The sequence below is a fragment of the Hemicordylus capensis genome, chromosome 6 (genome assembly GCF_027244095.1).
Source record: "Hemicordylus capensis ecotype Gifberg chromosome 6, rHemCap1.1.pri, whole genome shotgun sequence".
Lineage (NCBI taxonomy): Eukaryota > Metazoa > Chordata > Lepidosauria > Squamata > Cordylidae > Hemicordylus > Hemicordylus capensis.
This window is the reverse complement of record NC_069662.1, coordinates 131663399-131689564: the sequence shown is the minus strand read 5'-3', so window position 1 is coordinate 131689564 and position 26166 is coordinate 131663399. Positions and strand designations below refer to the sequence as shown.

Genomic DNA, 26166 nt, shown 5'->3' with positions numbered 1-26166 from the left:
TCTTATCTTTAAGGACATGATGAGAATTCTGATGTAAGTGTGGTGCTCAGTAGAGACCATACATTCCTGCTCTTAGGCAATTTGTATTAGGATTATATTGTTTTGCATGCACATGTGTGTGCGCGCACACACACACACACACCTAGTATGTCCTTAGCTCACCAGCACCAAAATATGTAGCTAAAGGCCTGCCACCAGATTCCCTGGCAGAGGGTTATCTTTTTAAAAGCCTCTGTGATTCCAGTTCCTAAAATCATTGTATTGTGATCTCAAATTAATCTATGATGTATTTCAAACTTTTCATGAGATGACAGGGGAAACATGGAAAAAAAATGTAATAAACCATAACATGAACACTGCCAAAAGCTAGGCAGGTCACACATAATTCATAAAACAGTTTTTTAAATGTCAATTGCTCACTCTGCCCACCCACCCCCACCCCCAATTCTATATTGGACTTTGGGCACAATCCAGCAAAAGTTGTCATGAGTAATTTCCACTGAAAATGAGATTTGGTGGTGACTGACATCTAGATTGTGCCTGTGAATGTTGAGATTTATTACAGCAGACGTAAAGTGCTGAATGAAACACCAAGCAAGGAATTGTGTGCGAGAGACAGACAGGAAACCAAGTCTAGAGCCTTCATATCACCTCAGTGAAATAGAAATATTTCACATGGAGGCAATTCTCAATTGCCAGTGCCTGAATAACTGACAGATGCGAGACAGAGTGGTGTGTGACTTGTGCATGTGTGAATAGCCCTTAGCAATAAAGGATGACTTGAGCCCAGGGATGTAGGGACCATGGCGTAAGGGGGAACAACTTTACCATGGCTGCTATGGTCTGTTGGGGCTGCCAAGGCTCCTCCTCAACCAGGGCACCCCCTTGCCCCCATTCACACTCAGCCGGCAAACAAAACACTCACCAGCTGGGTGTGTGAGGCACGTCCTCTCCCCAGCCAGTGTTTCACTGAAATGCTGGTTGTGCTGAAAGGAAAGCCCAGCCAATGAAATGCTGACCAGGGAGGATGGGAGAGGGTCTGAATGGGCCCTCTCCTGGGCAGTGGCCCCGCCTCCTGCATCTGATTTCAGATATAGGGGTGGGGCCAATGCCAAGGTTGGGGCCCATCAGCCCCAGCAGAGCTTCCCTTCCCCAGTCAGTGGTTCACCAAATCGCTGACTGGGAGCTCCTTTCCCTGCCTTCTTTCACCACTGAATGGGGAAGCTCTGCCAGGACTGGCCAATTCACAGCATTGGTTCCTCCCCCACATCTGATGTCAGATGCAGGGGTGGGGCTTGGAGCATGTGCATGCTTCCCATGCATGACTGTGAAGGCTAGTGGGCAGGGGAGCCTTCAGAGGACTTTGTCCTCCAGCTGTGGACAAGCTCCCTATGCCTCTGCTTGAGCCCTATGTCGCTATTAACAGCGTCCCCTCCCTGGGACTTTCAATTTCTCCTCTTTGCCAAAGACCCTATTCCACTGATTTATTGTAATTTAAAACATGTACATCACCTTTCAGATTTTTTTTTTAAAATTCTAAGGCAAAATACATATAGTTCACAGTTACAAAACCTTCACAGCAATTTCAAAGAGCAGCTAAAGACGATGGCCCACATACAGCTCAGCAAAACGCAGGTGGTTCAGCCTAGGGCAGCAAGCAAGGAGGAGCACTGCCAGCTTGGGTCATATATCACCCCCACAGGCAGTCAGATGACCGACTGAGCAGGCACTCCCCATCCCTGTCACCTGCCCGGCTGCCCACTTGCTCTCCTCGCTACCTCTGTTCCTACTCTGGCTGGCTGTGTTTGGGCAGCTGGTCTGCCACAGCACATGATAATAGCGTCATGCAAAAGCATCATTAGAACACAACATGGTGGGCCGGTAGCAGGAGCAGCAGCTGGAGGCAGAGAGGCGAGCAAGAGGCTGGCTGGGTGAGCCACAGGGACCACCTGCCCACTTGCCACCTCCCGCCATCACTCCTGCAAACGGCCAGCTGCAACGCATAATCATCACGTCACTCTGTCACATGTCGATGTCATTGTAATGCGCCACAGCAGGCCAGTGGCAGGAGCAGGAAGGCGGGCAAGTGGGCAGTTGGTTGGGTGGGTGATGGCGATCAACTGCCTGCCCACCCAACAGGAGGTGCCTGCCCACGCAAGCGAAGGAGGCAGGGGGCTTCACCTGGGGTGCCACCAACCCTTGGGTCAGCCCTGCCTGCACTCCTAAGAGTGTCTGAACTATCACCTGTTTAGTGATAGTGAACTATCACCTGAACTATCACCAAGTTAGTTAGTTAGTTAGCTAGTTAGATTTATATGTCGCCCTACTCCCATAGGAGACAGGGCGGCTTACAAGCAATAACATACATAACAACACAATTCCATAAAATACATCTTACATAACCTCATAAACCACAACCCCATACAATACTCATGCCACATGACATAATAACCATGGATTACAAGATCACTCTACGACCAGCTATCTCAGTGACCGAACACCCGGCAGAACATTTCAGTCTATTTTCAGTAGAGAGAGTGCCACACAACTGTGGTTGTGCAATTTTAAGTCAGAGCGGAATAGCCCTGTTCCTCACAAGCACGGGTGGTAGTTTTGACACACACAGTAGTGTGAGCTGTGATGAACTGCCCTCATTTCGCTGTGCTGCATGTGGGCCTAAATAGATCTTAAAAGCCTGGGCAAAGGAAAAATGTCTTTGCTTGAAGGCGACAAGATAGCAAGCCTCCATAGAAGTTCCATGAACACATAGCCAAAATGAAAGTTACTCCTCACAATCAAGATAACTTTCTATGACCCCCCCCTTCCCTAGTTCCTTAGAAAGGAAAGGGGGCAATGTTTAAAAAATGGGGGGGGGGAGAGATTTTAAAATGGGAAGAAGAATCTTCCCATTAGGAGAGGAGAGCTGGTCTTGTGGTAGCAAGCATGACTTGTCCCCATAACTAAGCAGGGTCTGCCCTGGTTGCATCTGAATGGGAGACTTGATGTGTGAGCACTGCAAGATATTCCCCTCAGGGGATGAAGCCGCTCTGGGAAGAGCAGAAGGTTTCAAGTTCCCTCCCTGGCTTCTCCAAGATAGGGCTGAGAGAGATTCCTGCCTGCAACCTTGGAGAAGCCGCTGCCAGTCTGTGAAGACAATATTGAGCTAGATAGACCAATGGTCTGGCTCAGTATATGGCAGTTTCCTATGTTCCTATGTTCCTAATCCTAAATTTGGTTTATATAGATAGATAGTCTCATTTTGCACACATTATTCTAACATCAGCATTACATTTTGCAACAAGTATACCTTACATGACATAAACATGCCTGCTTTTTTCCTCAGTTCATTCTAGTAGCATTATCTGGTTCAGAATTAAGAATTGTAAATTGAATTTACACACAGCTTGCTCTAGAGTTCAACTATTACAAAATAACCAGCTCATCATGACAGGTGATATTAGTAGTCTGTTGGGAAACAAATCTTGATGATTAAGAAATGCTTTCCCTGCTGGAACAGAAAAAACGAATGGTTGCATTATTACTACAGATTTATGGCAGGGATAGAGGTTTTTCATCAGTTGATTGGCATTTGGCACATGGTCATTGTTTGAGCCAGCAAACTGACCTGATAGTTAGCAAGCATGGAAATATTACCTGGAGGAAAGGAAGGACCATGTTGTTCAGGTACTCACAATGCTTCCTATTGTGCTAATGCACTTTGTTTTAAAATCAATGCAGGGCTAAAATAGAATCCAGATTCATTTTAAAATAGATTATGGACAGAATCTATTGAGTGCTGATCCCATCTAGGCTGGGCTGATATTGGCAAAATTGGATAAGTGCCTAGATTCTTCAGAGGGGCACTTATCTAATCCCTGAGACCACATTTGGGCATGTAGTGGTAGTGACAGAATGGACTCTCTTGGAGCCCAAGAGAGGACCTATAGAGGGTAGCTTGCTAAGGGTCTCCTGAAACCTGGAGCTAGCCCTGCATTTAAGTTCCAATGCAATAAACTTAAATGTATTGTGGCCCATACATATTTATTACATTTATATTAGAGATATGCACAAAACAATTCTTTTATTCATTTCAAATTCGAATCAAATTCTGAAAATTCATTTCAAATTTGGATCAGATTAGAATCTGGTCCAAAAATTTGATTCAAATTCCTGTTTTGGTGCAGTTTTTAACCAATTGGTGGACCTGAATGGTTTTTAAAAGGTGTCAAATGGCTCTCGAGTCAAATTTGAATCAAATTTCAACAATTCAATTCAAATTTCAATCGGATTGCCCTTTTAAGGAGTGATTCGATTTGAATTCAAATCACTTGAATCACCCAGATTTGAGTCAAATCAATTCAAATTTGAATCAATTTGCACATCCCTAATTTATATCCCACCTTTCTTTCATCATAGAAGTCAAGGTGGTGTACATGCCGTTCCTGGGTGGACATCCATCCAGACCCTAGCCAAACCTAGGCTTGCTTAGCTTCAGCAAGATGGTTGTATCATGTGCCCTCTGACCATGCCATGGGAGCCATATTATGCTATCCACAAGGAATCCCATACAAGTACAACACAGCATTTCCAGTACCGCAGCAGTAAACAGGTGTAAAAGTAGCACTGAGGAGAAGAAGAGGTTGTAACAGAGTCCTATTAAAAACTGCAACACCCAACTGTGTGTGTGCATACGTGACAGCCAATGGCATCAGATGCATTAAGTGCCCAGCGGCAGTAGTTATGGATATGAATTGTTACTTGTTGATAAAATATATTAGTCATATTCTCTACCTTCAAAGAACTTGAAGCAACATGTAAGTAATAACGTTATTGGTCATAAAGTGTGATCCGAAGGCAAAACATACAGAGGTCATTCACACAATAAAAAACCATGTTCTACTCAGGTTTGGGAGCTGTGTGTGCTCCCAATTTCCAGTTGTGTGGTAGGAGGAAAACTTGGGTAGCTTTTCTGCCTACCTTGCTTCCACACAATCACTTTTACCCAAGATTTCCTCCTACTTCACTTCCACACAACTGAAAATTGGAAGTACACACAGCTCCCAAACCCGGGAAGAACATTGTTTTTGATTGTGTGAATGACCTCACAATGTCCATGTTAACACTTTACAGGACTGGTCAGTGGCTGACATCCTGACTCAAGAGGCACCTTGCAAAGTGGTGATTCTCTTATATTTGCTAGCAGGAGAGCAACTGGTCCTATCTAACCACAGCACAGCATCCCTCCTGTGGCTGTTGCTGATGTCACCTTATGTTTCTTTTTAGATTGTGAATCCTTTTGGGACAAGGAACCATAGCATTTATTTATTATTATTATTATTATTAATTCTATGTAAATCACTTTGGGGGATTTGTTGATGTGGTATATAAGTAGTAGTGGTGGTGGTAGTAGTAGTAAATGTACTAGAAGAAGTCCTATTGAAACTTAGAAATCCTTTAGACTAACCCCTGAGTTACATACTACTGCATAATTTAGTCAGGATATCAGCCAGTGTCTGGATGGGAGAGTAGCTGGGAACCCTGTGCCATCTTGAGTTTCAAGAAGCAAGGTGAAATATAAACATAATAAACTAATATCTGTTTAAGACACATCATGGTGAGTTCAGATTTAGTTTGTGGACAGCTGAGGCTCTTGAGGGAGGCTGTCTGGGCAGCTTAGGATCTCTAGCAATGGAATACTTGGTAAGATTGTCTCAACATTCTTTCAAGAACAATTGGCTTCCCTTCTCAAAGCACTAGTCCATAACTAGAGGATGCACTCTAGACTCTTCCCTGCCACCCAAGGTTAGGACACATAAATGAATGCCATTGAAATCAATATGACTTGCCTGCAATTCATATGCCAATAAAAGGCTTTTTGTTCTAGCCCCACATAGACTGTTCTATTAAGAAAGAGAAACTGTACCCCTTCACTAAGGGATATACTTTTCTATAACTTGATATACTATGAGACTGTTCTCCCATGCATCTAGAGAAGCCCAGCCTGGGTTAGGCTGCACATGAGAACTGCCAGGATCAGGTCGGATTCCGGCAGGGCAGCACTGCCAGCCCAGTTTTTTAACTCAGCTTTTAGCTGGGGTTAACCCCAGCTCTAGGATTGTGTGTTTGTTTGGGCTGCATTCAGCCCAAGTGGAAACAGAGACGGCCGCCTCGAGCACGCATCTCCTAGAGGAGTTCCCCAGTGCATAGTGCATGTTGTGCAGTGCATTGTGGGATATCCAGAGGCTGGGAGGCATGGTCCCAGCCTCCAGAGCTCTGCATGGTCCATGCTCCCAGCAACATTCAGTTGCTCATCTTGCAGGAAAGTGAGTAGGCCCAGCCTTCTTGCCCACCCGCCCACCTGCATGGTCGTGTGAATAGCTCCAATGTTCTATAGCTTTCTCAAGCTTTGTATGAATGTGGATGTACTTCTTAATAAAAAAGTTAAATGTCCTATAAAATTTCAATTATATAGCCAATAAATGGAAATGCTTGGGTTCTAGCATGCATCATACTTCTGCAAAAGTTATTTTCCATTTCCCCCCCTTAACAGTTCTGATCATTCTACACAAAATGAGCTGAAATGATTCCTGCTTTGATGCTATATCAAGTTTTGTTTACCTGATTCCAAACACATTTGGAGCTCATCAAGGCAACATCAAAGGGTGCTGCTCTGGTACTATGAAATAGTGCTGATGCAGAGGGGAAAGTCTTTCAGGAAGAAACCCGACGTGCTTTTCCCTCCCCTTCATCTTCATGTTTGAAAGGATTGTTAGGAAGCTAATTGGGGAGTGTTTTTGTTTGCATTAAACAAATGGGACACCTTCAAGGGAAAGGTAGGTTTATTTTCAAGATTTCAGATGAAATGTTGGTTCTTTCAAAGAAGTAATTGATTGATACACACTCACTGGCACATAATGCTATTCTTTTAGGAATCATTAAAACAATGTCCTATTTATCTATCAAGACAGTGAGACTTCCAACTAATGCAATACATACAACCATAAGCATGGCAAGACTGAGGATTTTTGGAAGCTGAGCATAATCATTTGTGGGGCCAGTGTCATAAATTGCCCAGGTTGGCCATCGAAGGGTTCACTCATCCAACCCTGAAGAAGGAGGAGAATGTCCATTGCTGCCTTAAAGCCTTCTTATTGGGCCCTGTACACTTACAAGCTTACCAGGCAATGGTGAGTGGCAGTAGTAGACATTTTCCTTCTCCAGCATGTGGGGCCATGTTGATTTCCCAGTTGCCCTATCCCCTGACACAATATTATGATGTCGTGGTCATCACATCTAAAAAAGGACATTGTAGGAAGGCAACCAAGATAATCAGTGGCCACCTGGGGCTATTTATTTATTTATTCAATTCCTAATAATCTTATCTACAGTTAGTTTAGAAACTAACTCAGCAGTGTTGCTGAGCTCTCAAGATGGCATCCGTGCATGACGACAATGCCTGTGGGATGCTGGGAAAGGCAAACTTTCTGTTCCCATGCAGGAAGCTCATGGTGCAGCTTATCTGCAGAGGATGTGCAGGCATTTGGAAGTGATAGCACCATGGTGGGGGGTGGGAGTGCCGGAGGGGCAGGTAAGACTCTGTTTAAAGCGCCCGCTCATGTGCATGAAGCGCTTTGTACACATACCTATTTCTTAAAGTGCTAAAAACATTGTGAGTGGAGGAACACTTCATGTCAGAGATGAGGGTGCCATGCAAAATGGCATATCATTTCAAGTGCCCTTTTTCTCCCCCCATAGTATCACTTTCCATAAGAACATAAAAACATAAGAACAGCCCTGCTGGATCAGGCCCAAGGCCCATCTAGTCCAGCATCCTGTTTCACACAGTGGCCCACCAGATGCCTCTGGGGAGCCCTCAGGCAAGAGGTATATGGATGCCCTCTCTCCTGCTGTTACTCCCTTGCAACTGGTTCTCAGAGGCATCCTGCCTTTGAGGTTGAAGGTGGCCTATAGCCCTCAGAGTAGTAACCATTGATAGACCTCTCCTCCATGAAGTTATCCAAACCCCTCTTAAAGAGCCATCCAGGTTGTTGGCTGTCACCACATCTTGTGGCAGAGAATTCAACAAGTTGATGATGCATTGTGTGAAAAAGTACTTCCGTTTGTTGGTCCTAGATTTCCTGGCAATCAATTTCATGGGATGACCCCTGGTTCTAGTGTTATGTGAACGGGAGAAGAATTTATCTCTATCCACTTTCTCCACACCATGCATGATTTTATAGACCTCTATCATGTCTCCCCATAGTCATCTTTTTTCTAAACTAACTTTAGATCATCTTTATAAGTTCTTTGTTAACTTTTTGTCTCTTTTGTCTCTTTTTGATACTTGTCTCCTGTATTTCATTTGGAAGTGAGTTATATACTTTATGACAACTGGTTCATACAACCTCTCTTGGCCCATGATAATGCCTCGGCTATTACAAATTAATATATCAGATGAATACCATTATAACCTTATAAGTGTTATTCACTTCAAAATCTGCTATACAGTTAAGCGCAACTATTTCAGAAACTAGCTATCACACTGTGATTAATACTATAATTTCCATCATTTTCCATGCAATATAACAGAAGACTCCAACTTATCATTTCTCCAGTAGTTAACATGGTGTTAGCTGCAGTCACTCACGACATCTTTTCTGCTTCTTCCATAATGGTTGCATTCCGATCAATTTGACTTGCCTCTTTTAAAAAACGATATGCCTTGTTGTTTAGGGGGAAATTGCATACCGATGAGTATACTTGCATAATCTGCTCTTGACCTATTCACCTGGGATGGTGCACTCCCTTTTGATGGACAAGGGAAACATCACTAATTTTCCATAATGAGTATCATCACCACAAATGGTTCCAGTGCTTCATAAAGGAATATGGTAATTCTGCAAGACAAAGGTTTTGTATTAACCTGGAAGCCATACAAAATTCATGATCATTCAAACATTTAAAAATCCACCCAGTAAGTAATTGTGATGAGTATTTTGAACTGATTTGGTTACAGACTATTTTGCATAGAACTGTCAGAAACATGGATTTTAGTATTATCTAGGGAGAAGTGTGTGGTAGGTATGTGTGAAAAAACAATCCTTACTTGTGTTCCCATTGTTTTTGGAGGGGAAAACTTTGCTTGGGTATTCATTCATGGCAAAGAATATTCGGCTTGTTGCCACTTCCCCATTCTTTGCTTGCCCCCATTCTTTTTCCTACGAAAGGGGGTGATGGCTCACCTTTAGACAGACCAAAGCAACAGGCATTTTTTCCTTATCTTTAAACTCTTAAAAAAAATTTTTTTAAGTGTCAAAGCTCCTTCCAGCAGCTTCCTGTTGGCGATCAAAGTATTCATTGCAGTATTGTGAGCCATTTCGGAACAGGGAGCCATTTTAATTTTATTTTATGTTTCTATCTGAGAACTTAGTTGAAAAGCAGTATATACATATTCATAATAGTAGTAGCAGTAGTTCTACTACTGCCTAACCCAAAAATAGTTGCACGTTCTAAAATGTTTTCCTGGGATACACTGTCATTCTGCAGAGTATGATTCTGATGTGTGCAGAGACACCATGGATAAAGCGGATCAAGATGAGATGGAGGTGTGGCTTTGCCAAGGGTCTTCTGATAAGATAGGACTTGTTTCCTGTGCCCTGGAGTCAATTTCCACTCATTCACTTCTTTCTTTCTTTTCTTTAATTTTTAAAATTCTTCCATCCTGAAAAGTCTGACTTGTTGGTTTTTTGGTTTTTTTAGATGATGTGGATTTTGTGGAAGGCTGACACATGTCTCTATAGCCATCTACAAGGGGTTTTCTTTAACAGAGATGTCAATGGGAAATTAGGGGGGGAAATCCATAAGTTGGGAAGGCTGGCCATGTAGCTCTGAGGCCCAACACAGTTGTAGCACTGGATAACTCAGGTAGTGTTTCTTAATTGCCCCAATGCCATGTTTTGATCCACAGGGGAGGAGGGAAGGCTTTAATTTACCAGTTTCCTCTTGTTTTTGCCTCTCATACTATGCAAGCTTCTAGGTACATTGTAACACAACATGCACACAGTTGTGCATGTGTGCTTTTGTGCAACTGCATGCACACTATGTTACAACATGCATGGAATCTTGTGCAGTAAGTGAGCTAGTTTTCTTCTTCTTTTCTCTTTCATACTGCCCCCGCCCGCGAAAACAGAAACTAGCACTGAGGAAATTAAGAGGGGCTGCACAATGATCAATTAACAGATTCATCACTAATCCCTCAGCCACAATCAAGAGGAAGCAATAAAGAAAGTGAAACCTAGAAACAGGAAATGTTTATTCAAAGACACTGAAACCTTTAAAAGCCCCTATTGCAGTGTTATGGTCCAGATTACAGAAAAATGTATGGAAACTGCATTTTAAAATGTAGAAATAGGCCCACATCAGATCTGAAAGAACACAGGACAAGGGAAAACACAGAAAACACTAGTAAGTCATTGGCATCTGTTGATGTCATCTGGGTGCTCTGAAAAAATTGCAGGTGTTCTCTGGCAGCAGCTTCTCCAAGGTTGCAAGCAGGAATCAGCCCTATCTTGGGAGATGTCAGGGAGGGAACTTAAAACCTTCTGCTCTTCCCAGAGTGGCTCAATCCCCTGACAGGAATATCTTACAGTGCTCACATGTGGTCTCCCATTCAAATGCAACCAGGGTGGACCCTGCTTAGCTAGGGGAACAAGTCATGCTTGCTACCACAAGACTGGCTCTCCTCTCCTGCAGTCCAACAACATCTGGGGATCCAAGTTTGAGAAGCCCTAAGTTAGTGAACAAATGATGGAAACTACGGTCAAGGCTAATTTGAAAGCAACTTGTGTGTGTCTGCGTTTTTTAAGCCACTCACTGAATCCACATAGAGAAATGTGTGATTTATGAAGTCATGGGTCTCCAACTAAATAAGTCAGTTTCTGTTCCACAGGGGAAGAGGGGAAGACTGCAATATGTATGGTATTCTGTGGTCAGATACAAAAATAATTGAGTGAGTTATTCTTTGCCTGTGAGGGCTTCTTAAGGACAGTTTACACATAACAATAGTTCATTTTGGTGCACGAGGTAGCTACCCAGAACCAAGTGACTGTGTTTCGAGCTTGTGTTTCAAGTGCAAACATTACGGGAAAGATTGGGAAAGAAGAATCCTGTCTTTTCTAGATTATGCAAGTCTATGTTTATCAGAAACAAAATGGGTGAGAAGGGACAAGGTTGTAGTCTGCACTGTAGAATCTGAGATCCAGAGAACACAGAATAATTTTTTCCACTTGAATTGTAGCAATTGACCAAGTGAGGCAACACATCTTAAAGCCATTTGTTCTGCAATATAAATAATTCTGAGACAATAGCTGTGCTATTTTAATTATATTTTTGTTTACATCTTGTCTCATTTATGGACTACCTCATCTGATTTGTACTCTGTCCTATTTGAGACCAGTGAACAGTTTGACCTTATAATGTTCATCTTCAAATATTAAGAGCTTAAGTCCCCAAAGCAGTTTACATAGATATAAATAAAATGGCTCCCTGTCCCCAAAGGGCTTACAATCTAAAGTATGAGATGATGTCCTTCAGCATCTTCCTATATCGCTGCTGCCTGATATAGTACTAGTGAGGAACTGGCAACCTTCTGCTTGTTAGTCAAGCATTTCCCCGCTGCGCCACTTAAGGTTAGGGAAATATCATATAATGATATTTTAATATAATCATAATAAAGCCAAGTGTTGAAAAGACGGTGCAATGGCATACAGGTGAAGAAAATGTCTTTCCAAAGAAGCTTAAAATAAAGTAATACAGTTTTGTTTGGCTTGATGATGATGATGATGATTGATGATGATATAATTATTATTGTTTAGAATATCAGTCAAAGTTTATCATGCTCATTGACCAGTAAGATAACACAATTTTAGAATATCTATATATCACTTCTCAACAACAAAAAAGCTTCAAAAGCAGCATATATAGCAAAAGGAAAGAGAAGGTGGCTTCTTGTCCCTCAGGGACTCTAAAAAACACACACAAGGGAAACGCAAGCAACAGTGCTTGGAAGGAACACTATGTTGGGATAAATCGGGACCGTTGCTTTGCCATGAAGCTACAAAACAAAGGCTCTTGTTCTTCTTTTTGTTTTCCTTTGCACGAGATCCTCAGACTTTGTTCTGCTTTCTCTCAAAATCTGGACAGCTAGATATATATGACCCATTTGCTTTTGTGAGGAACAGTATTTTACCTGAAGCAGCCTCTGCTTTGCTTGCCCTCTAGTACTTTTTGTCTATTTCTCCATATATAGAAGATTAATCTTCCCTGCATAGTTCTGCTTTTGCTCACTGTCTGATTTTAACTTTTCATTACGTGACTTCCATGCTAACAAGTGAACCAGGGACACTGAAGCTGCCTGTCCACAAACAAGTACATCACTGGCCGCTATAGCAGACTAACCCAAAACACCAAAGGCAAATGCTGACTCAGCCTTCCATCCCAGAAGGGTCGTTGTTTAGATGAAATAAGCAAACTTTACTGCCATTCAGACTGTGAACATCTTTTCAGTGCTTAACTAACTTTATATGCATTTATATTAACTATCTTTATATTTTCAGCTCTTAACTATCTTTTTAATAAAGATAGTTAAGAGCTGAAAATATAAAGATTCTATTACTACTTTTATTTTGCCAAACTGTCGCCTGTATATGTGCACAGCTTTTAAAAACAAATTTAAGGAAAGGCATGTCTACTCTAAAGGCTGACACTGGTTTAACGGCTGTGGGGGCTCCCCTGAGTGATGCCCCTCGGCAGGGCCCCCAGTGGCCCATGTCAATGGTAGATCTGTCTCTGCCCTAAGGGACTTATAATATCTAGCAACAGACAAATGGAAGTCACAGAGGATGGGGAGGGAGATTGTCATGGCTCAGACTTCTGACTCAGAAGAGTCAGAGGAGGAACAGGAGGATTCACCTGGTAGTTGTCAGAAATCTGGCCACCCAGAAGGGAAGTCCAGGAAGATAGATACAAAGATAGATACAAGACAATACAAACTGGGCTGCAGAAACAAAACACGGCTCAGATTAGTTCTTTATATCAGGCTTGGGCTGAAAGCTGTCAACACGAGGGTTGACAAATGTCTTCCAGCAGCTAACAGAAAGCTGTTGACATGCTTTATAGTCCAAGCTGATAACTCTCAGCTGGCAGGGATTCAAGGCTTATCAGCCCTCTGCAAGAGGCATTTACTCCTCCTGATAGTTTCCAGCTGTGCTCTTCACCTTGTGGCACTCCGTTGCTGTGGAGTCAGTGGGGGTTGCCTGCACAGCTCATCTTCTAGTCTGTCCGTCGCTGTCTCTGCTGCCTCAGATTGCTGTGCGTGCTCTGAAACATCAGCCAGACCTTCCTCAGCCATCTCTTGGGAACTTACAGCTGAGCTCTGCCCCTCAGGCAAAACTGCATCGGCTGAAAGGCTGTCAGCTTCCCCTTCCTCCTTGCTATCTGAGATCGAGGGTGTGACAGTAGTGAGGGCTCAGAGGCACAGCAACAGGATTTGGCAGGGAGACCAGACTCTGGAACTGAGGAATCAGAACAGCAGCTGCCAGACATGAAGGTTGATCAGGAGGAGCCGGGGATTTAACCTGTCTTGAGATGTCTCAAGAGGAAAGCTCAGTGGGAGACATGCAGGCACAGGAGATCACAAGAGAGGAAGCAGAAGTGCTTACTCAGGGAAGCCTGATTGGCTGCTGGTTCTCTTGAGCCATATATTAAGCAGTCTGTGACTTGCACAGATGCTGTTAGCAATTTTTGCTGACCATGGACCGTGTTTCTATTTTGAATTCCTCAACTTTTTCAAGTTCTAGTTTGCCCTTGTTCTGTTCTTTCCTGCACTGTGTTCTTGTTCTGTTAATTCCTTGCTCTGGTGTCCTTTGTTCTCTTTCATTCCTTGCTCTGTTGTTTTCTTTTCAGTAATTAGTTATCGTAGAGAGCGGTACCTAGTTTAGTTCAGGGAACTTAATTTGTTTACTATTTTCTTTGTGAGCCTTTTGTTTTCCTTGGTGCAGCTTCACTGCTACTTTCTATTTAACTGACGGGGAGAGCTGAAGGGGGTTGTTATCCTTTTGGGTTAGCCGAGCTAACAGATTTACGACAGAGATGGAGGCAGAAGTAATCAGGGGTTGAATCTGCAGTTATTTCATTACATGTATTTATCTACCTTAAGTGGCACAGCGGGAAAATGCTTGACTAAAAAGCAGAAGGTTGCTAGTTCAAATCCCTGCTGGTACTATATCAGGCAGCTGCAATATAGGAAGATGCTGAAAGGCATCATCTCATACTGCACAAGAGGAGGTAATGGTAAACCCCTCCTGTAGTCTACCAAAGAAAACCACAGGACTCTGTGGGTGCCAGGAGTCGAAATCAACTTGACGCCGGCACACTTTACCTTACCTTACTTATCCTTAGTTATGGTAGAGTATTGGGACTAGAAGACTGTGCCATATATGCCCTAAGAACCTGGGAATTGTTGCTATTATATATGTTATCAATGATTTCTGAACCTTGGTGGAAATGTAGAAATAACTAAGAAATCACTAAGAAGGAAAAACTGCTGCTAAGGTAGAGACTGGATGAGTGATCTCTCTCTCTGCCCTGAATGACTCCATAGGAACATAGGAAGCCTGCCTTATATTGAGTCAGACCATTGGTCTATCTACACAAACTGGCAGCGGCTTCTCCAAGGTTGCAGGCAGGAACCTCTCTTAGCCCTATCTTGGAGAAGCCAGAGAGGGAACTTGGAACCTTCTGCATGCCAGCATGTAAGTGCTCTTCCCAGAGTGGCCCCACCCCCTAAGGGGAATATCTTACAGTGCTCACATGTAGTCTCCCATTCAAATGCAAACCAGGGTGGACCCTGCTTAGCAAAGGGAACAATTCGTGCCATGAGTGCAAGCTTTTCCAGATTTGCACAAGTCGAGTCCTCATTGGTGACTGACCTCACAACACGGATACACAACTTTTACACAATGGCTAAACCCTGATAAATTAAGCCTGCTTAAGTGCCACTCACTACAAAGTTAGTCTTGACTGACTGAAGTCTCCTCGAGTGCCTGTTTTTATGTACAATCAATGGGACTTAGGCATAACTACCTTTATCTGGATTTAGGCCTACAAGAGTTTACTGTAGGATTAATCTTCCAACTATCTTACATTTTACTGTTGTCCTATAACCAGCTTGGTATCCCTTGGGCAATCTAAATGTTTAGAGTCATTGCTTCATTAAGCCCCAAGTTCTAAAAATGATTTTTAAAACTACAGGGCTATATTTAATTTTATGGGATTACCAAAGAAAGAGAGAGAAAGAAAGAGAGAGAAAGAAAGAAAGACAGACCAAATACTATTGGTTTTCTGGGCAAATATTAGATGCGTCCTTTCACGGCGAGTCAAACTGATCTGCCATTTCTGTACATAGTATATTTGTCATGGACCAGGTCCTATTGCCACACCAGATGAGGTTGGACAGTGAGAGCTCTGAGGATGAGGTTCCTGGTCCCCAGGAGATACTGGCACAATCCGGCCCCGAGGCTCCCCTCTGGGAACCATCCGTATCCTCAGCTATTTCTGGACCTAATGGTGAGAGCTCCAAGGACAAGGGAACCCAAGAGGCACTGGGTCCAGAAAAGCCACCACCTGCACCTCGCCTTGAGGACACACTGTTGCCTCTGATTCGGAGGAGGACTTTGACCCTCCTCCAGAGGCTGAAGAATCACCCCAGCTCCATAGGAGTCTGCAATTAAGAAACAGGGCTCAACCCTGTTTCTTAATTCCAAAGTCTTAATTAAGACTTTGGAATGCTCTCCCAGTGGCTATTCGCTCCTCAGACTCCATTGCAGCTTTTAGAAAGCTTGTTAAATCTTGGCTTTTTATCCAGGCTTTTACATAATTGTTTTTATTGCGGCTTCTTTGTATTTTTATCTGTCTATCATTTTTATGCTTGTATTTTATAGATTTTAAATTTGGTTTGTTTTTATATTTTTAGCTTAATACTTTTATTGTCACTTTATTGTGTGTTTTTAACTTTTTGTGAACCGCCTTGCGATTGTTTTTAATGAAAGGCAGTATATAAATGCAACGATAAATAAATAAATAAAATAAATCCTTTAACTAGCCATTGTCTCTGGCAGTGTCGACTATATCCAGCAATAGGGCTATATAAGTGCTCCGTCAGCGGTCAGCAGTTGCTGAAGCAACATCGCTGCAAACGTTCCCTGTCTGTTGTACTAGCTGGTCTTGATTGGTTCCTGATCCTCGGCTTCCCCTGACTACATTCTTCGTTTGCTCCTGAAAACTGACATGTATTGACTCTCAGCCTTCAACCTCCTGCTCCTTTGCTTACACCACGTGACATCTCCTCTCGAGTGTTTCCTGGACTACAGACCCTCGCCCTGTGCAGAGCACAATAATAACCCTTCCAGAAAGTCTAGCTACAATGGATGTTTTCATGCCAAAGCATCAGTAGATACAAAAATGACACTTAATGCCCAGGGATTCAATTAAATTTAAACTATCCCTTTGGTGTCACTCCCCTGTGGATTACCATATGTTCAATATTTGCAAAGGAACACCGCTGCAGAGCAGCTAATCTTGTTATCATTGCAAGTGTCTTCATGAAATGACATGCTTTATTTCCTGGAGGTGAAGCTCTTGATTTTGTAAGAGAATATGTTTTATAGCAGGGATCCATCAAAAATATTTTAGAGTTTGGACTCTCTTACTGTTTATACAATACATACAAAAATGGAGCCCTTATCCTATGCAGAGTTTCTACTACAAACAATTAATTTTAAAAATATGTTTTATAGCAGGGATCAATTAAATATATTTTAGGGTTTGGACTCTCTTGCTGTTTATACAATACATACAAAAACTGAGCTGATTCTACCCAGAGCTTCTACTACAAACAATTAATAAAACTGCACCAGCTCTTTCAAGATACAATAATGGAACTCTTTCTTTTGCACAAGGTTTTAATATGAACGAAAAAACAACTAATATACTTACATTTTGCTGTTTCATATCTGTGCTAACATGATACTGTTAGTGTGTGTGTGTGTGTGTGTGTATAGTCTCAAAATTACTTAATACAACCTATTATTATATTTTAACAAAAAGAAAAAGAGAAAAGACAATATCCAAAAGACATTACATTAAACCACTAGAAGCCTCAGTAGTCATATAATCTCAAAGCTAAAGTACATCTGCAACTATATTTATTAAAATAAAACATTCAAAAAACTGAGGAATTCCAATTTAACAACAAATGTCCTGATTTTATTTTTCCATCTATTTGCTCCTGTAATAAATTATTGCTCAGTTCTTGGTCAAACATTGTACTATTCACTATGAAACCTATCTATATCAGACAACACAAAAAGGTGTTGGCATTGTGATTTCTAGTAAATAAGCTTGATTATTGATTCTGCGCTGAAGCTATTGGCAAAACTCCTACTGATCTGAGGAAGCTGGTTTGTATCCTAGGCCTGTACTGCAGAACGGTGATATTTCCACTGCTGATTCTCCAAGTCTTTCACTCTTTAGCCAAATAGAAAAACTTTCATAGAATCGTAAGCAGCTAACTGTTTGTCCTTCATTTCCATGGTCATTCATAAGACAAAAATGGTATCTGAAGATGAACAAATATAACAGACCAATACATCTCTATTCTGCACTGCGTCTCTTAAGAACAGTTATTGGAGCCTACTTCTGCCTAATGAAAGAAGTGCAAAAATCATTTATGGAGGCAGCAACTAACATTCACTGATATGGCTCAGAGTTTCCATATTTTAAAGCCTGCTTTTCATAATCTATGGAGGTTTCCTTCCAAAACCTTTGATGCGGCTTAGCTACAGCAGAGGCTTGGGATGCATAAATCCTAACTGAGTCATGCCTTCTGTTCGGAAAACAACACACACAGAGACAACACACACACCACCACCACCACCACCAGGGCCCCCAATGATTCAGGATAAGGATTAGAAATTGGCCCCTAAGCTCACAGACTACTCTACTTTGATGTTTTCTTTTGTACTGCCACCTGGTGGTCAATAGTTGAATTGTCTTTTCTACCAGCATTGATAATTCCGATAATTCAGAACTGACAATTCAGAACTGACTATACAAACAGAACACTGGATTGCCTGCTATGTATATGGAGTGGAGATTTCCTCATTGCAAAGAGCCTCGTGCTGGGGTATGTACAGACTGTTAAAAAGATCAGAGTGACTGCATCCTTCTGTTTGCAAATTAGCATCCAGGAACATACAGAGGAAGAGCTGGGCAGTGTGCATTATGACAGTGGTGGTAGCTGTGCAGCCCCAGAGTGTACAGGAAGTGCCACCTGGCTTGCTGATTAGGGCTGGCTGCCGCCTCTTCCAGATGCCAGAAACAGAGTTGAGCATGTGCTTGGCGTGTGTGAGAGAAGTAAAGGCGGCGAGGGGAGTGACACCACACATCTGCAGCTTCATGTGCCGGAAAATGACTCACAATCCACCATGGCTCTTGTTGGCACATGCTTTTGCATTCCCCATGAATAGGGATGTGCGAGCTGGCTTGACCTCAAACTGGCTCGACCTCAAACTGGCTTGTAGGTGACTGAGGGGAGGCCGGCGGAGGACACACCCACACCCACAGCTGCAGCAGCACCCCCGAGGCCACTAAACCTGGTGTTGGTGTTGAGTCCGACTTAATTTTTTTCTAATTTTACCATGTCTGGCATCCCGGAACCGGGCCTGAACCATTAGAATTTGAACTGAACTGGGCCCCAAGTTTGGGAGTGCCAAAACTCAACATGCCCAGTCGATTTTGAATCTGGTTTGGACTCAAACCGAATCAAGCAAACCGGCTTTGTGCACATCCCTACCCATGAACCATGAGCTTAGGGAATTATGCTGAGAAGTCCATTGTGCTGGCTAGTGGTGCGACCTAGATCCTCGTGCAGGGGCATCTTTGAAGGTAGCCCATGAGTTATGGGCCCCCAATGAATTGCTCAGAACCCTGAATCTCATCAGCCACCTCCCTCCTCCATGACCTCTTCCAGAAGAGAAGTGTAGCAGGGAAGTCACCTGCACAGAGCCTAGGAGAGAGCTCCTAGCCTCATTTAGCTCTCTGCTGCTTCCACCTTCATGGGTGCTGTATTATATTACCTATTTTTAAAGAACATAAGAACAGCCCTGCTGGATCAGGCTATAACTGAGTTTAATGATCAAAAGGGAGGTTGTGGGCCTGGACCTCAGATCTTTTAAGTACCTAGTAACACCCCTGTTCTCATGTACTTGCACCTCGGGGGATCAGCATCCTCATCACCACTTGTTGGTTGTCTCATGCAGCACCTCTCCCTGGTTCCCAGTTTGAAGTGGTGGCCAGAGGTGCTTTCTATCAGTTTTGGCTGATACACCAGCAGCATCCATTTCTTGAGATGAACAGCCTCAGAACAGTGGTACATATGTTGGCAACCTCCAGACTTGACTACAGCAATGCACTCTATGTGAGGCTGCCTTTGTACATAATCTAGAAATTGCAGTTGGTACAGAATGTGGCAGCCAGGTTGGTCTCCGGGTTAAGAGTGTAAAGAATTACACTGGCTGCTGATGAGTTTTCAGGCAAAACACAAGGTGCTGGTTATAACTTATGAAGCCCTAAACGTCTTAGGCCCTGGGTATCTCAGAGAACGTCTTCTTCTCCATGAGCCCCATTGCCCATTGAGATCATCTGGAGAAGTCCATCTACAGCAGCCACCGGCATGTCTGTCTATGAAGAGATGGGCCTTCTTTGTTGGCACCCCGAGACTCTGGAACTCACTCCCTGTTAAGAGGAGAGCCTCCACATTTCTGGCAACTTTTAAAAAGTCATTAAAAGATTTACCTTTTCACCCAAGATTTTTTAAATTCAATTGTGATTTTAAATTGTTTTAAGGTTTTACTTGTGTGTTTTGGTTTGTTTTTATGTTGTTGTAAGCTGCCCAGCAGTGGAAGTTTGAGACCGCATACAAATATGATAGATAGATAGATAGATAGATAGATAGATAGATAGATAGATAGATAGATAGATAGATAGATAGATAGACTGACTTCCTGTTCTGCCCCTTATATGGAAAAGTCATAGCTGTTCTTCAGTCCTTTGCATGCAAAATCTCTGTCTCACAAGCAAACTGATCACTGAATTGGGATACACACACACACACACTTACTGTCAGTGTGCCTGGTCCAAAAGTTATTTACACTTTGTCATAGGATCACTTTTATCCACACAGACACAGACACAGACACACACGTTTCCATTGCCTTAAAAATATAAATGTGTAGTTTCTTTTTTAACAGGGTAGAAAGAAATTGGGTCAAATGATTGTTTTCTGTCTCACACATTTATTTATTATTTATTTATTAACACATTTTTATTCTGCCCAAAACATATGTCTCTGGGTGGTTTACAACAAAACAAAAACAGAAAGTAAAACATTAGTTAAAACAAAAACAAAAATTTTAAAACATTACAACAATTTGAAATTTTTAAAAGAATATTTTAAAACAGCATTAAAACCATTAAAACAATATTAATTAAAAGCCTGGGTGAACAGATGCATCTTTAAAGACTTTTAAAAAGCTTTCACATTACTTTCCTTCCATCACCTATGCCACTCTCTTGAGTTTCTTATTTTTTAGAAAACTACACATGTGATTTATGGAAAGTCTTGAATAAATTTTTCACTTCAGCTCGATCAGTGGGTTTGTGACCTTAGGAGCGCAGAGCATGATATGCAAAGTGGTAATTAAACCCTAGCAAGAGGTTAGACTTAGTGCTGCAATCAAATACTTTGCCTTTTATATATGCATATTTATTCACAGCCCCAAGAAATGTCAACAGTCCTACTCCGTCACCATGTATTTGCCCTTGAACATCAATTGGATAGATTGATCTATCTAACATTAGGTGGATCTGCCTTTAACAGTGTTTGCTGCATTTATTTAAAATAATATACAGATTTAACAATATTATTAGCATTTTCCAGCAATGTTCTTGTAGCATCTGGTGCACACAGCAATCCTATGCCAGCTTTCTTGAAAGTAAGCCCCATTGTATTCAATGAGGCTTACTCCCAGGTAAATGTACATAAGACTGAAGTAACTAAGCTGTTTTTGGAAGCAAAAACAATATGAATGGTGCATGATGTGTGGTGAAAGACTCAGTCTCAAATTGGTTTTGGGCAATGAATGTTCCTGAACATTTATGTGAACTGTAAAATGGTTATGGACCAGTATGCAGTTTTCCTAGGACTTTGCTACTAACTAGAGTTGAAAATGAAATGTCTCCTCCTCCAAGGAGAAAGTGAAAGTTGAAGCGAAATATTGGGGCTCTTCTCAAAGAATGTTGGAGAATTTTCCCAGATGGCTTCTCCATAGATGATGTATGGTAGAACTACAATCCAACACTCCCTGAGTATCCCAGGACTTCAGTACTCTCTGAGAGACCCTTTCCCCCAACAGATGGTCTACAGGAGGATTAAAGCAGATGCCCGCACTCACTGTATTTAATCCCGCACCCACCAAAAAACCAAGGGCAAAGAGGGGTGTTGCATGTGAGGATCCAAGCTGTCTATATAGTTACCTCTGAAAAAGATGAGAAATGCCTTCCTTCTCCTGCCACAGCTTATAGCATGTGCAGTACTTACGAACATAGGGAGCTGCCATATACTGAGTCAGACCATAGGTCCATCTAGTTTAGTATTGTCTAACACAGACTGGCAATGGCTTCTCCAAGGTTGTAGGCAGGAATCTCTCTCCGCTCTATCTTGGAGATGCCAGGGAGGGAACATGAAGCCTTCTGCTCTTCCCAGAGCAGCTCCATCCCCTGAGGGGAATATCTTACAGTGCTCACGCTTCTCGTTTCCCATTCATATGTAACCAGGGTGGACCCTGCTTAGCTAAGGGGACCAGGCATGCTTGCTTCCACAAGACCAGCTCTCCACTGTTACTGATGGGCAATCCATGCACAAAACCTTGCTTCTATCTGTAGAATGTGGTTTGGCAGGTTTGGGTGCCTATATGAAATCCATGCAGTACCATAAGACACACTCATGGACCCCTATTGGATTGTGCATGTGGACATTTTGGTGGTGAACAGCACAAAGCCTTCCTTCTCCCCAGCCCCCACACCATGTTGTGACCTCGTGGCAAGAGCAAGCTCACGCACAAGCTGAAAATGTTCAGCCAAAGAGTGGGAAAGTCTTTTGTCAGCAGTGCCTTTTCAGTCCTTAACATTTTAACGGTGAGATCAAACGGACAAGGAGCTTTGCCAGACTTTGGTTTGTAATGAAAACTACACATTACATACAGTCGGACATAACTCTTCTCTGACTCTTTTCCTTGCTTGCTTGCTTGACACCAAGAGGCAGCCACTGAGGCTTTGAGTTTCAGTAGAGAGATGATGGGCAGAAGAGATTGCTTAACCTTTTTCCTTTGTTCTGCACAGACTCAATTCCCTAAGCTGCTTTTTATTCTTGGAGGGAAGTTGGATTCTGTAGGTATCCGTCATGTGTAGACTGGATATCATGTTCTTTCCTTTGCCTATGGACCTAAATGTCTTCCCTGCCAAGGCTAAAATACAGAAGAGGTACATTTTGAGCTGATTGTTCAGATACGGCTGTAGGCACTTGGAGAATAGACTCAGTTTGGGGATTTTATTTATTTGTTGTTTTTCAAATTTGTAGACTGCCCCAAACTTCAACATAAAACAGTTTAAAAATAAATACCTTAAAACAATTTGAAACCACAGTTCATTTAAAAAGCTTGGGTGAAAAAAGAGACTTTCTAAAAGTTGCCAGAGTTGGGGAAGCTCTTATTTCATCAGGGAGCGCATTCCAGAGTCTCAGGGCAGCAACAGAGAAGGGCCGTCCCTGTGTAGCCACCAGAGGAGCTGGTGGCTGGCAAATGCAGACGAACCTCTCCAGATGATTTCAATGGGCAGTGGAGTTCATGGTGAAGAAGACGTTATCTTAAATACCCAGGGCCTAAGCTGCTTAGGGCTTTATAGGTTATAACCAGCACCTTGTATTTTGCCCAGAAACATATTGGTAGCCTATGTAGTTCTTTTAGCACAGGAGTAATATGGTCTATCTGAGATGCTCCAGAGATCAACCTGGCTGCCGAATTCTGTAGCAACTGCAGTTTTCGGACTATGTACAAAGGCAGCCCCATATAGAGCACATTGCAGTAGTCAAGTCTGGAGGTGACCAGCATATGTACCACTGTTCTGAGGTAATTGATCTCAAGGAACCGATGCAGCTGGCGTATCAGCCAAAGCTGATAGAAAGCACTTCTGGCCACTGCCTCAGTCTGGGACACCAGGGAGAGGTTTGGATCCAGAAGCAGACTGCACACCTGTTCCTGCTCCTTCTGTGGAAGTGTGATCCCATCCAGTTTCGGCAGATCAACATTGTCTCCTGAGTTCTGACCCCGCACAATAAGTACCTTTCTTTCTTAACTAGATTCAGTCTCAGTTTGTTATACAGCCCATCATTGCCTCAAGGCAGGCATTTAGGGAGGTTATTATTATTTCTTGTTTACACAGTCAGACAGGTATTATTGACTGGTTTGTTTTATCCAGACATTGAGTAGTAGTAGTAATAATAATAATAATAATAATAATAATAATAATAATAATAAATAATAATACAGAAAAGAAATTGCCCGAACACCAGAGGCACAAAAGACCAGCTGCTGATTGACAAAATGATTTTAGAAAATTGCAAGAGAAGAAAAACCAATCTAAGTGTTGCATGGATTGACTACAAGAAAGCCTTCGATTCATTGCCTCACACATGGATACTAAAATGTTTAGAAACAACTGGTGTCAGCAAAAACATTCAGATATGTATTTTTTAAAAAGCAATGAGCATGTGGAGTACACAGTTAACAATCAATGGCGAGACACTTGGACAGGTTAGCATTAGAAGAGGCATTTTCCAAGGGGACTCACTATCCCCTCTGTTGTTTGTAATCGCCATGACCCCACTTTCACAAATACTAAACAAAACAGGCCTCGGATACCAAACATCTAAAACATCAAGTCAAATCAACCATCTGTTGTACATGGACGATCTGAAGTTGTATGGAAAGTCCCAGTCAGAAATCGAATCACTGCTAAACACTGTCCGTATATTCAGTAGCGATATAGCAATGGAGTTTGGACTAGACAAGTGTGCTGCATTAATAATGAACAGAGGAAAAATAAGAAAAACAGAAGGAATAGAACTGCCCAATGGAAGCAAGATCAAGAACCTGGAAGAGAAAGAACATTACAAATACTTGGACATTCTCCAGGCTGATAACATTGCACACACTGAAGTTAAAAGAAAAATTGGAAGTGAATACATCAGGAGAGTTAGAAAAATCCTCAAGTCCAAACTCAATGGTGGGAACACCATACAAGCCATAAACACCTGGGCTATACCTGTTATCAGATACACTGCAGGAATAATAGACTGGACCCAGGCAGAGCTAGAGACGCTAGATCGTAAGACCAGGAAAATCATGACCAACAATCAAGCTCTGCACCCCCGCAGTGATGTCGATAGGCTATACCTCCCTCGCAGCTCAAGTGGAAGAGGAATGCTGCAAGTCCATCAAAAAGTAGAGGAGGAGAAAAGAGGCCTTGAAGAATATATAAAGGACAGTGAAGAAGATGCACTTCAAATGGTCAATAATGCGAAACTATTCAACACCAATGAAACAAAGCAGGCCTACAAGAAAGAACAAGTCAAGAACCGAGCAGAAAAATGGAAAAATAAGACACTGCATGGTCAATATTTGCACAATATAAGTGGAAAATCAGACATCACCAAGACCTGGCAATGGCTTAAGAATGGCAACCTGAAGAAAGAAACAGAGGGTTTAATACTGGCTGCACAAGAACAGGCACTAAGAACAAATGCAATAAGAGCAAAAGTCGAAAAATCCACCACAAACAGCAAGTGCCGCCTTTGTAAAGAAGCAGATGAAACAGTGGACCACCTAATCAGCTGTTGTAAAAAGATCGCACAGACTGACTACAAACAAAGGCATGACAAAGTAGCAGGGATGATACACTGGAACATCTGCAAAAAATACAAGCTACCTGTAGCCAAACATTGATGGGACCAAAAAATTGAAAAAGTGGAAGAAAATGAAGATGTAAAAATATTATGGGACTTCCGACTACAAACAGACAAACATCTGCCACACAATACACCAGATATCACTGTAGTCGAGAAGAAAGAAAAACAAGTCAAAATAATCGACATAGCAATACCAGGGGATAGCAGAATAGAAGAAAAAGAAATAGAAAAAATCACCAAACACAAAGATCTACAAATTGAAATTGAAAGGCTGTGGCAGAAAAAGACCCAAATAATCCCAGTGGTAATTGGCGCCCTGGGTGCAGTTCCAAAAGACCTTGAAGAGCACCTCAACACCATAGGGGCCACAGAAATCACCATCAGCCAGTTACAAAAAGCAGCTTTACTGGGAACAGCCTATATTATGCGACGATATCTATAACAGCAGCAACAACATTGACAATAAAATTCAGCCATCCCAGGTCCTTGGGAAGGACTCGATGTCTAGATAAAACAAACCAGTCAATAACACCTGTCTGACTGTGTAAATAAATAATAAATAATATTTTACATTTATATCCTGCTCTTCCTCCAAGGAGCCCAGAGCGGTGTACTACATACTTGAGTTTCTCTTTCACAACAACCCTGTGAAATAGGTTAGGTTGAGAGAGAAGTGGCTGGCCCAGAGTCACCCAGCTAGTTTCATGGCTGAATGGGGATTTGAACTCGTGTCTCCCCGGTCCTATTCCAGCACTGTAACCACTATACCACGCTGGCTATGCCTTGTCCTGTTGATGCTGACTTTGAGAATTAGGAATAGAAATTTTTGGAGTTAGGCAATCCCCACAGTCTGAGCCTGCAACAATATTTTTGACCACTTAATGCCCTGTTGTCCTTCTTAACTGGTTTCTGGCCTTCAAAACTTGAAAGGAACTTTGAGCAGGATGTACAGACCAATTCTACACTTAAAAATTTAACTTCATTTATTTACTTATTCATACAGAAAAGTTGCATTCCTTTCACAATCA

General features: G+C 42.2%; 1 protein-coding gene across 1 annotated transcript in view; it reads right to left on the bottom strand.

The window, feature by feature from the left end:
* Nucleotides 1-26166, bottom strand: part of CALCR (calcitonin receptor) — a 360448-nt gene that overhangs the window by 310459 nt on the left and 23823 nt on the right. The window contains exon 2 of the mRNA XM_053263181.1: nt 8789-8897. The gene's annotated coding sequence lies outside the window, so the exon portion shown is untranslated. The remainder of the gene's footprint in view (nt 1-8788; nt 8898-26166) is intronic.